Source organism: Melopsittacus undulatus, chromosome 6 (genome assembly GCF_012275295.1).
Source record: "Melopsittacus undulatus isolate bMelUnd1 chromosome 6, bMelUnd1.mat.Z, whole genome shotgun sequence".
Taxonomy (NCBI): Eukaryota; Metazoa; Chordata; class Aves; order Psittaciformes; family Psittaculidae; genus Melopsittacus; species Melopsittacus undulatus.
The window spans coordinates 54,878,119-54,889,914 of record NC_047532.1 but is presented as its reverse complement, the minus strand read 5'-3'; the positions used below and the strand labels follow the sequence as shown (position 1 = coordinate 54,889,914).

Here is an 11,796-nt window from a genome sequence, read left to right as displayed (position 1 = left end):
CAGAACCCTGGTGTTATCAGCTCTATTTCCAGGCTGAAAGGCAAAACACAGCGCTGCATCAGATGCTAAGAAGGAGGAAAATTGACTGCTACTGCTAAACCCAGAACAGGGAGGTGAAGCACTTGTGGGGTATCACAACAGCAGCAGTCTTTCCAGGGACCCTGCAAGGTGCCCAGCTATATTTGCTGAGTTTCAGTTTTAAAATAGGATAGGGGAAACAGTGTAAATGGGACCCTTGAGAATCACAGATCTGGAGAGAGAAAAACTAAAATGTCTATTCTCTGTGACACTTTATCCACCTCCTATAACAGGGAATTTGGGGGGATTTTGTCATTGGTGGTGTAGGATTTGTTTTATGTTTTGTTTTGTTTTGGTTTTTTTTTTTTCCCCAGGTTATAACGTTTACTTCACCTCTAGACTTTAGAATAATACTTAGAATTTGGGAAGAGTCAACAGCCACCCTTAAGTACCTATCAGAATTGAGCACACTAGAAACATTTCCTATTAGTCAGGCACAAAGTACCTAGGTAGAGGTATACGTTTCTGTTTCTGTGTAGTGTTACTCCTTTGCTCTGGCCCTCAGTTAAACAGCGATGATAATGCTCCTCACTCAGCTTGTTTGCAGATTAAATTAGCTGCTATTAGTTCAGCTCTTTGAAGATGTACCCAGAGTGGTAAGCACTAAGTATTATTAGATGAATTTTACACCCTAGAGAAATTTTGTTTCTTTGTATTAGTGCTTGAGCCATGCAAAGCCTTGGCTGCTGGTCCACTTGAACACCCTGGCCACCAAGTCTCCCCCTCCTTAGCACTTAGCAAAGTGCTAGACTATGAGTTTCTGTCCTTAAACACAGTCACCTTGAAGACAATTAAAAGACCAGTCTGTAAAGTGTAGTGGTTATTCTTCACAATTAAGAAAAGCCTTTCATTTTCAAAGCCTACCTGAAAATTCCTCTGTCTCCTTTTTAACAGAACTTTAGGGAAGTAAATCTTCTTCACAATTTCTTAAGTCTAACATTAATTAGAAAATAAACAAACAAAGCAACAACAGAAAACCCAGCTGTTAGCATGTATTTCAAATTTAGAGAAAAAAGTACAACTAGTTATTCCATCCAATTACTCCAGATCAGAAAGGGTGTAACTGGGGTAAGATTTAGATCCTAATTAAAGCCCTCTGGTGGTAGTTCCAGTTATACTATTTGTTATCAGAAAACTACCACGTTGGTTATTTTATCTGGGATCTTTAACAGGAAATTAGATGCATCAGTCCTTAGAAGTAGGGAGAGGAAAAAATATTTTGGCAGTAACAAGGTAAGTCTTTTGATACACTAAATAATCATGATTTACAGTGTAGAAGAAATTCTAAATGACAAACCATGTAAACACAAAAAGCAGCAAGTACCACCCAAAGTCTGTCCTCCAGGAACTGAAAACTGGTATGGACTGTGAAAACTGCAAAGTTAAAGCTGACCCAGTTCTCCTACATAGAGGGTCATTGTGTCTAAAACTCAAATTTGAGTATACTAGTAGAGTGCTGTGAAGAAGTTGCCAAGGAGTGCGCTGTAGCAGCCACAGAGATAAACAAGATCTTTCATTCTTCAGCTCCATAAACCTGCCACTTTTCAGCAGCCACTGTGTCACCATTATGGTACTTTTCTCAGACTTCTTTCCTTCCTCTGTAAAATTCTCTTACAAAGTAAATGCACAAATGATACAGTCTGAGGCAGCAGAGACTATTACACAGAAGTAGCTCAGTGACAATATTGCTGAGATTAGAAAAAAGAAGAATTTAAGACTGTCAGGGGTGGGGAGGAGGTGGAAATCACATCAATAAAATCTGTACAGGTATTTTAATGTATATTACATGATGGATGCCTTTTACCAAAAGAAATTGTGTAAAAAAATAAAATAATAAAAATTAAATTTATATTTAAACCCATTTTTAGAAAGAAAGACAATCTTAGTTTGTTTCCTAGAAGCAATTCCAGGATTTTAACAAACTGGTAAGGAGAACCTGCCCAGAGCCTGTCAATAAAGCAGCTTGTGTCTCAGCTCCAGGTTAATAGGCTCTGTCTGTATATTCTACACAGTGTTGCACCCAAAACTACCTCAGTTGTTAAAGGACTAAATACCAGCTGAAGTGTCTGGCAGAGTGTTCAGTATTTCTCAAGAATAACTGTCCCAGAATTTTTAGTGAGAGAAAAGCATTACTCTGTCAGCTCCAAGTGTTTCTTCAGCATCTCCTCTTAACCAGCTAGAGGATTTTCTGGGGTGCATACCTGAATAGAAGTGCTTATTAGAAGTACTCATTTCAAGAAAGTGTTTTGAGACTGAAACAAGAATTACAATAGACAGTCAAGAAATCCTTTGGGGAAATGAGGCTGGTAATGGAAAATACAGGGCATCCTTGCTGAATAAAAGATTTTTTCTGAGGGATGTCAAAATTAAGAATGACAAGAGACCACGTCCAAAAGGGGATGGTCTTTATCCAGGGTATTTCGCCATTACCTCTCTCATGTTCCACAAGAGCTATAATGTGAATCATCCCTGGACTGCTCCAGAGAACTGTTAAAGACAAGACATTCATTTGTATTTTATGGCATTTTCTTAAATAATTTTTAAAAATCTAAAACAATAGAGCAGTCCTGATCAGTCCAGTTACAAAAACTAGAATAAAATTTATGTTGTTTTGTTTTGTAGTTGTGGCATAAAAGAAATAAGACAATGAAATATGCATCACTTACTAGTATGAGGTCCCCTGAAAGTTACCCTTCGGAAAAAGGATGACCACTGGTTATGTATAGGCCATGTCCAATAAAAATGTACAATGAACACACTGTGTGGCAGAGTTTAATTTCCTGACTTTTGTGGGACTTAAATCTCAACTAAGACTGCACTGTTGCACAAAGGGCACTGTGAAGCAGTGTGATGCAATGGCTACAATGCAAGCTGAGTGCAAAAAAGTCCTTTTCCTGCATCTACCATTGGTTTCCAAAACAATTTTATATATGTCACTTCTAAAGCTCAATTTCCTGCTTGATAAAAATGGGAATAAAAATGGTTTCTCACCTTTGACATTCATGGATGAAAAGTGCTAAGTATTATTAATTCATGAATTTATCAACCTCAAACAGAGTTGTGACCTTGAAAATGGAGAAGTTCCAAAGAGTCTGCAGAGGCTGCCGGGGAGATCATTAGTGCTATTTATTTTAACAGGCAAGCAAGTGGATGTTATATTGATGCTTGCAGGGCTGGAAGAGGAGAGGCAGCCTGATATACTAGATAGTGTGGTGGTTTTGTGCCCCAGTAGGCAGAATTATGAAAGCACAGCACTAAGCAAAGGTTGAAATAAGCCCATCGTATCCAAGTGGAAGGGCTGCTCCCCTTCGAGGAGATGCTGAACAATGTTTTGAAAAACTCTCCATGCTTCAGTCCTATACCTTACGAAGCAGAGCAATCAGTCACAACTTTTTATTAGCATGGCAGTACAAGGGAGCTCACAATAAAACCTATTTCTCAGTAAAGATCGCTTGAGAACATTTTTCTTTTTTTAAAGTATTAAAACTATCAAGGAAACTGAGGTTGTGCTTTGTAAATTTTTTATAAAAGAATGCAAATCTGAGACACTTCATCATTTGAGTTCTACAAATTCTACCTAAGAATATTTTTATATGAAAGGCAGCTTTAGTCCACTTATACTTCATAATTCTATAAAGAAAAATAAATAGGGCATAGGGTGATAGTTTGCCTTACAAAAATATTCAGTGCTTTAGTAACTTGCCTTTTTTTTTTGCCTTACTGCAAAGAGAACTGAAAAAGCCCTGAGTGAGATACAGTGAAGGGTTCTGCAGCTTTTCACTCTGCTTTACAATTTCCTTTATGCTTTTTTAGCCTATGTTAATTGTGCACTGTTGCTGTCATTTGAGCATGTGTCCCCTGCTGCACTGCATCACCAGAAAGCAGCTCTTCCAGTCCATCTGTGACAGCTCCAAGCTCAGAGGAAACACTCTTTGTGGAAATGCTGATTCAATGTGGCAGGGGATAAGTGTTCTGGCAGAAGTGGCTTTGCGCATTTTAATAACTGACGAAAAAAGGGATGGGAATGACAGACAGGAAGTGAAACAGAGAATATAAATTGTCTCTTCTCAACAAACCCAACATACTTTTGCTTAATTTGTATTTTAAAGGGCTAGAAATTTATTTTGGACAATGAAATTGCATGCATCTCTCATAAAACATGCTTATACCTCAATCTGTGTATAGCAACTCATATTTTGTATAACATGTTTTAATATTATGTACATTTAACTATATAAAAACATATAGCGTGCTTGCAAAGGTTTGCTTAAGAGTTTTTATATATAACAGCTTGTATAAAATTAGACAATGCAGAGGAAGAAACAGAAAAAATCAAGCAAGCAAAATACTTCAGGATTACCCATACAGATACTGTTATTATCTGGTTGGGTAAAAGCATGTAAGCATGTAACCTTTTGTACTGCAGATTTCATCTGATATACACAACATGTTTTTTATCCAGCAAAGAACATGTAAAGATGAAATCTAGAGATTAATGTATATTTCTTGTAACAGTACTACATCATATTGCTGAAGCTGGAAGGAAATTTGGATATTAAGAACAGTGTGTATATATATATATATATGTATATATATATAATATGCTAATGCTGAAAATAACCTATTTCTTTTTTTTCCTCTATAATTTCTGAGCTTTCCATACAGATTGCACTGAGACCTCAGCAACTTTCTTTGCTCAAGTACAACAAACGCATCATGATACTTAAATGGAACAGCTACCAGTGGGAATCTCAGTTAAGAGTATTCTGATTCTTAACTCAGTTAAGAGTATTCTAAGTTTTCTGCTTAGTCTCTGTCCTGACTTCAGCTGTTAACAGTTATTTTTCTTCTTCTTAGTAGCTGGTGCAGTGCTGTGTTTTTTACTTTAATCTGAGAATAATGCTGATAACACACCAATATTTTAGTTGTTGCTAAGTAATGCTTACTCTGATCAAGGACTTCTCAGTCTCATGCTCTGCCAGTGAGGAGAGGCACAAAAAGCTATGAGGAATCAGAGACAGGACACTTGACCCCAAGTAGCAAAAGGAGCATTCCACACCAAAGCATGTCATGCTCAGTATATAAACTAGGGGGAGTTACACAGAAGGCCAAGATAGCTGCTTGGGTCAGGCTGAGTATCAATCAGCAGGTGGTGAGTAGTTGTATTGTTTATTGTTTGGGGTTTTTCCTTCCCCTTTTAGTTTTATATCCTCTTCCCTGGTTACTTTCCTTATCATTATTATTATTAATGGTAGTAGTAATAATTTTGTGTTATACCTTAGTTGCTGGACTGTTCTTAGCTCAACCCATGGGGTTTACATTATTTCAATTCTCCTTCCCACTGTGAGTGGGGGAGGAAAAAGGGAGGAAGTGAGTGAGTGGCTGCATGGTTCTGAGTTACCAGCTGGGCTTAAACCACAAGAGTCTCCTAGACATGAGGGAGTTTAGGACCCTTTGAACAGTAAGTGCAAGATACCAACATTTTCATTTGTTGAGCTAGTAAAAAAGAAAAAGTTGAAAAGAGATACAACACTTCTGCTTTTTCAAATTCATGGGTTTAGTGGCCTTTGGAAAAAAATAAAAATCTATCATGATCACAGCAAACACAAGACAAAGGAAAAACGTTTGTTACAATGGAAAAAGCACAAAGCCACGTTAGAAATCTTCCTGACTTTTCCAAATTTGATCAGCAACATTTAACCTGCTGTAAAGATAGTGTGTATGTCATAATCTTTAGCCTTGCAGTCTGAACTGACTATAAAACATACACTTTAATTTAAAACATAAACAAATCTCTTCTCTATCCTATTCTTTAAGTTCAATACAAACATAACTTCATAACTAATACAGCAATAAAACTGCTGCAAGAAGAAATTTATAGGACATTAATCTCTAGATTCTGTATTTGGACTGGAGATGATTACATGATAATGGAGTAAATGCTTTGCTAAGTGAATACAAAAATACTGTATATATCAAATATTGACATGCTGAAGAATAAATCTGCAGTACATTAATTTACAGAAAGAGCTTTCTTAAATGAAACCTTCTGAGATAATAAGTCCAGGGAAGTGAGCAGGCCATTATTAAAGGCAGGAAGTAAATAATGTGAATCTATTAATTAAGCAACAGCAAATTTTTCTGTTGAAAACTGAAAAAAATCCTACAGCCTTCAAAGTTTCCTTCCACCAAGTATGAATCAAATCTGTATGCAGACTGGAGATACTTCTTGATCCATTAATGAAAATAGGCCAAATTGTGGGATTAGCTGAGCAAAAATGACTACAGATTCTGGAGATATATTTCTTCTATAAGGAAGGAGAGGGAAGTCAAAAGAGCATGCCAAGACAGTTCTGTTCAGTCACCATGTCATCCACTTATAATGAAGGGACCTGAAATCATACAGTGGTTCACATATACACTTTCTACTCCTACACTCACAACCCCCTTTTTAAAAGTCAAATGCTGTGTAAGACTTAGGCTACAATACACCATTCATCTTTTTTATGAGAGAATATGTATAACTGTACTAAGAACAAATGGTGTTGTGCATGCAAAGCCTTAGTAACCAGCTGTACACAAATGGAAGTCGTCAGAGGTCAAGCAGAAGTGAAATCCTTCCCCCTCACTTTACTGTAAAGTAGTATGAGCATTTAATCATGGCCTAAGTCAACCAGAACCATCACAGTCTTAAAAAGAGTTTGAGTAAGGAAGCCACTGAAAAATTTCTTGTACTCCTTTCTGTCTTTATTCTAAAAAGCACTTAGAAGCTAATTTAGCTGGACAAAAATAAATAAATATAGTGTGTGTGTGTCCCCACCACTCTTACCCTCTTCCCATTCCAGTGATCTTTGGTTAGAATTAAAACAGGTTATACTGCTGAAAAGATCAAATCTGTAGAACTGAAATAGAGGAAAAAATAAGTTATTCCAAAATTAGAATTAATGGTGGTCCACAGAAAGAAATTGCAAGATACAATGGTGTATTGGGTTTTGTGTGGCAAGGTTGTGGTAGTAGGAGGGCTCTCATTATCATACTCTGATTTGATTGATAATAAAGTAATTTTTTCCCAAGCCGAGTCTGTTTTGCCCGTGATGGTAAGTGGGGAGTGATCTCTCCCTGTTCTTATCTTGACCCATAAGCCTTTCATTATATTTTCTTTTCCCTGTCCAGCTGAGTACAAGTGACAGACTGGCTTTGGTGGGCACTTGGAGTCTAACCAGGGTGAAAGCACCACAGATATATTTCTGAGCACAATATCATGCCTTTCTCTAAGGTACCCTGAAACAGAGCAGAAAACTTCCTATTTCCCAGTGATACAGATGATTTTTCCCTTGGCTGAGATTTAGACATTTTTACTAATTCTCATGCTGGGAAAGACAAGTATACATATAACTAAAAATTAAGTTGCACTGGTTTGTCCTCCAAGAAATCATATCTGTGCAAAGTAAATGTAAAAAACTGTTCTGATTTTGAATTTTAGATGCCCTCATTGAAAAGCTGTGAATAATGTGGTTGTGCCAGTTTACAAGAATAAGGCCTCCCTTCAACATGTTAATGGGTTATAAAGAGATAAGCACAAGCATTTAAGTGGATTAAACATTGCTTCACTCAATCTTGCCCAAGTTCTCATTCTGAAATTTGAACTGTGCCATTCACATCATTTCAGCTATGCAACACCAAGTACAGCAACCTATTTTTATAAAACTAGACCTCTGTGACTAATGGCCAAAAGAAAACAAAGCGCTCACTTCCACTGATAAGTGTACTGCAGGAAGACACACAGTGTTGTACCACTTGATAAATAGTGTTTCCCAATTTCAGGAAACAGATGGGAAAGAAGATTGTCAAACAGGTTTGAGAAGCACAGAACAGACAAGAGGAGCAAGAAAGGTGAAGAAATATCAGGACTTCAACTCCACCCAAACCACAAGCCACCCACATTCATTCTCCAGTAGTTACAGATGAAATAGGGATTTAACGCTTACTTGCTTCTCTCTGCTCTCCTGACATGCCCTATATCAGTGATCTATGGCTGCAACTCCTACACAGGTTCAGTAAATACCCAGCCAAACCACCTGCACCTACATGAACCACAGGAGATCTCCAAGAGCACACTAGTCCAGCTGCAAGGGACGTGTCTTTGCCTAGGCATGTAGCAAATAGAAGACCAAGAAAAGAGAACAATCCCCAAAGCAACAGTTAGTGAGTTGAAAAACAGACTTTCTCCATCTCAGATACATGCACAAATAGAGGAATGAAAAGGTGCTAGTGAAATAAGAGCATGAAGGTGGAAGAGATAAAGAGCAAGAACGTAGAAATCTGTGAAAAAAGATATAGAAAAAAAACAAACCTCCCCTCCCCACCCCAGCAACCTGTCAAGAAGGGCTTTTAGAAGCTTAGCTTTGGAAGAAAAGGATAATAAGATTGCAAAGCTTAGAATTTTGAACCCTCAAGGGATATTACAGTCTTCAGTTAGTTTTCTGAGAGAGAAGTAAAAAACAGAGAAATATTAACATCCTAATGGCATGCAAATGCTGGTATACACATGAATAACTGAAACCAAACCTGTATTCTGTCCTCCTCTCTTTCCAGATGCTTTCCAAGTGTACTGTCACAATCCCTGAAGCAAGAAGTGTGCTGTTATCCCTTTGACAGTGCATGCATATTTCTATTCTGATTTTTTTCTTTTATGCTACATTGAGAAAGCTATTATCCTAAGCAATCAGATAAGAGAGGTGAACATGACAAATAGACGGTCCCTTTTTTGTCCAAATTTTTAGAAAAATTGCTATTGTTTCTGTGTTACTAATTGTCTTGTTTTGGATTCTTGAAAGAAAACTTGTGCAAAAATCATGTACTGCACTCATAGTTGCCTTTTTTTTAACACACAGCAAACTTAAGCAATCAGCAGTTAGAAAGAATAATTTGTACTAGCTTGCCATGAAACATTTATGGATTCCACCTAAACTCATCAAGTCAGCAAAGAGCTATTTTGTAGGTAAATTCATAGATGATGTGCTTTACCTAAGCACACAGTGCACAGGATCAAATAGCTTACTTAGTTATAGGTTCTCTTGCTAGTTATTTTTCTATTTATTTCCCTCCTCCCCCTTTGTTCAGCCTATTTCCAAGAGCTAATTGGTTTTGGAAAATAATTCCTAGAAATATAACTTGCACGTATTTATACTTTCGGAAGTGATTCCTGGTATTATGCTCTCAGGTGGGAGGAAATGAGTGATAGGGATATTAAGGGCTCTTCAAGGTATCCGAGTAATTTTGAAAATATCTAAGCCAACCACAACTACTTGTCAAGGACTTGGCACCCAAAGAGTTCATATTAAAGACTCTTCGAAATGATCATCTAATTATTTCAAGTCACAAGGTCCACACTGATTTAAGCTGTGCAGGTTCAATCCCACTAGGCTAAATCATTTGCCAAAAATCTGTGAGAAACTAATAAGCAAGACATTTGACAGCAACACTTAATTCCCTGAACAAATGTGGGGGTTTACCTGACATGAATGAGTTATGCCTTCTGAGGGGGCTTTCCTGATAAACCCTCCAATATGTACCAACTTTAGTCCCTGTGGATTTTAGTTCTAAACAACAAACTCTCAGCCACATTCGCATGCCAAACTCACAGCCTTGCCACGCAATGCCAACATCTTGTAATTTCCTATACTGCCAAATTGCTTTTCATAAACTAGGGTAGGGCTAATTTAGCTAACTGTCCATCAGAAAGTCTTTGCAGGGTAAGGAGAAGTGGAGTTTTTGACAAAGTTATTTTTCAAACATGCTTCCCTAAAAATGTCAAAGAACCAGAAAAAAAATATTTTAATGAAAAGGACAACATTTGTAAAACCAAGACAGTTTTAATGGCAGATAGTGGCCAACAACCACAATGGCTGAGGATGGGATGGGACACTGCTTCAGAGCAGAGGTGGCTTCTCTCCTAATGACTGTAAGACTACAATGAACACAAATTTGAGTGAGGAATTTGAGACTACAGCCATGAAGCATTATTAGCTTTCATCAGTCCCTCTGTGGCTAATTCATGGAATCTGGACAGATCCCAGAGGCACAGTTTCTCAGCCCTCATTAGGTTTTGCAAAATGAGTCTCCCTTACTTGGAAATACCTACTTGGTAGGGATTCTCTCTTCTCTCTCATCTTTCAGTGGGTGTTCTGTTGCAATATTCAGGGTTCATACTGGGCTAGATCCTTTTTCAGCAGAAGCTGAACTACACTCACAGCTTGCCTTTAACAGTGAAGGAAAGGCTGCCCATGGTCTTATTATTTATTAGAGCTGAACAGACACACCAACTAAAACCATCTTTATATAATGAAGTTCACATCAAAACACCATGCATAAACTCTACCAGGACCACCTTTGTCACTGTCTGCCCTCACTTTCTTTGACATATGTACTGTGCCATACTCAACTTACCTACAAACACACAGAATCAGTGACCTGTGAAAATGTTCCTGATCTTTCAAATATAAGCTCTGTTCCCTCAGACCCTAATCAAACAGAAAGACAATTTATGTAATGATCCATCTACAAAATGCTTTTATTTAGAACACAAAAATGTGTTCCACTTTCTGCTCATAACACCTATCATACCAGCATGAAAGCAAATTTATATAGATGAGCTGGCAAAGAAAGTCTTTTAAGTGGCTAGTCCGAGGTTTAATTCACTTGGCCCTGCCAGATAAGAGCATTCCCATCTAAATTTGAGATGCTCAATCTCCTGACTCAAAAGCTTAGGTGGAGCTCAGACAGAGTTGACTTGTGTGAACATAGCATCCAAAAATAATTGTTTTGCCTGCTAGAAAAACAGACCCACTGGAGTCAGGAATGCTTTCTGTTTTGAAGAATGGGCATTAGCAATGTACCCGGTGACAACCTTATTTTGGTCAGACGTTGGCTTGTTGCCTTCAAGTAGCACTTTTAAAGTAATTCCTAATAACTCTTTGGATTTGGTTTAGCAAAGTTTTCAACTTCAATAGGAGATTTAATGATTATACTCACTAAAATTACAAGGTGACTTCAACACCAGCAGTTCTTTTCCATCTTGCTCTTCATGCTTCTCTGACATAATTTCAATCACTAGTTCCATCATCATCATATTTTTTCCTTCAGTTAGACTAACTAAAGAAGTATCTTTGGTCCCACGGTGTGCTCACAATAGTAGCTCTTTGCCTAAAGCAACAGAGAACAGATCAGTTAATTGACATTACTGACAGGAACTCTGATCTTTAAAGACTCATAGGAGATTTTTATGATTTTTTTCATGTGGCAACTTTTTTACTCCCTCAAGATCTGCTATGAGCTTCTTACCAAAAGTTTGAACTTTTTTAGTGTATGCTGATCTATGTTTATGTAGATAAAGGGCAGACAAACCAAAAAACTATGACGTAATGGGAGAGTCAGTTGGCAATGACTATAACCACAACCAAGGTTTAGAGTTTTACTTCATGAATGTCGTACAAAACAGGCAAAGCTGTCCAAACATATAATACAAAATATTCAAAATAAAGCAGTAGTATGTCATAAGTGTGTAATTTTTTGTTCTTTGTAAAACAAATAATAATGCAGCCAGCTAACATTGTTAAGAAACATCCAATTATGGGTTCTTTTCAGTAGTATTCTTTTCAGTACTGCAAAAATAAAAATTAATTATGTAAAGTGGATTTGAAAGGCTACAAATATTAC

At 37.3% G+C, this 11,796-nt stretch overlaps 1 long non-coding RNA gene across 1 annotated transcript; it reads right to left on the bottom strand.

Annotated features, from left to right (window-relative positions):
• Positions 1–6,907: 6,907 nt before the first annotated feature.
• Positions 6,908–11,267, bottom strand: LOC115946726 (uncharacterized). The gene is made up of 3 exons (XR_004080769.2): positions 11,113–11,267; positions 8,647–8,701; positions 6,908–6,980 (listed from the first exon to the last, which is right to left on the bottom strand). It is a non-coding gene; the product is annotated as an uncharacterized lncRNA (long non-coding RNA).
• Between the last annotated feature and the right edge of the window lie 529 nt (positions 11,268–11,796).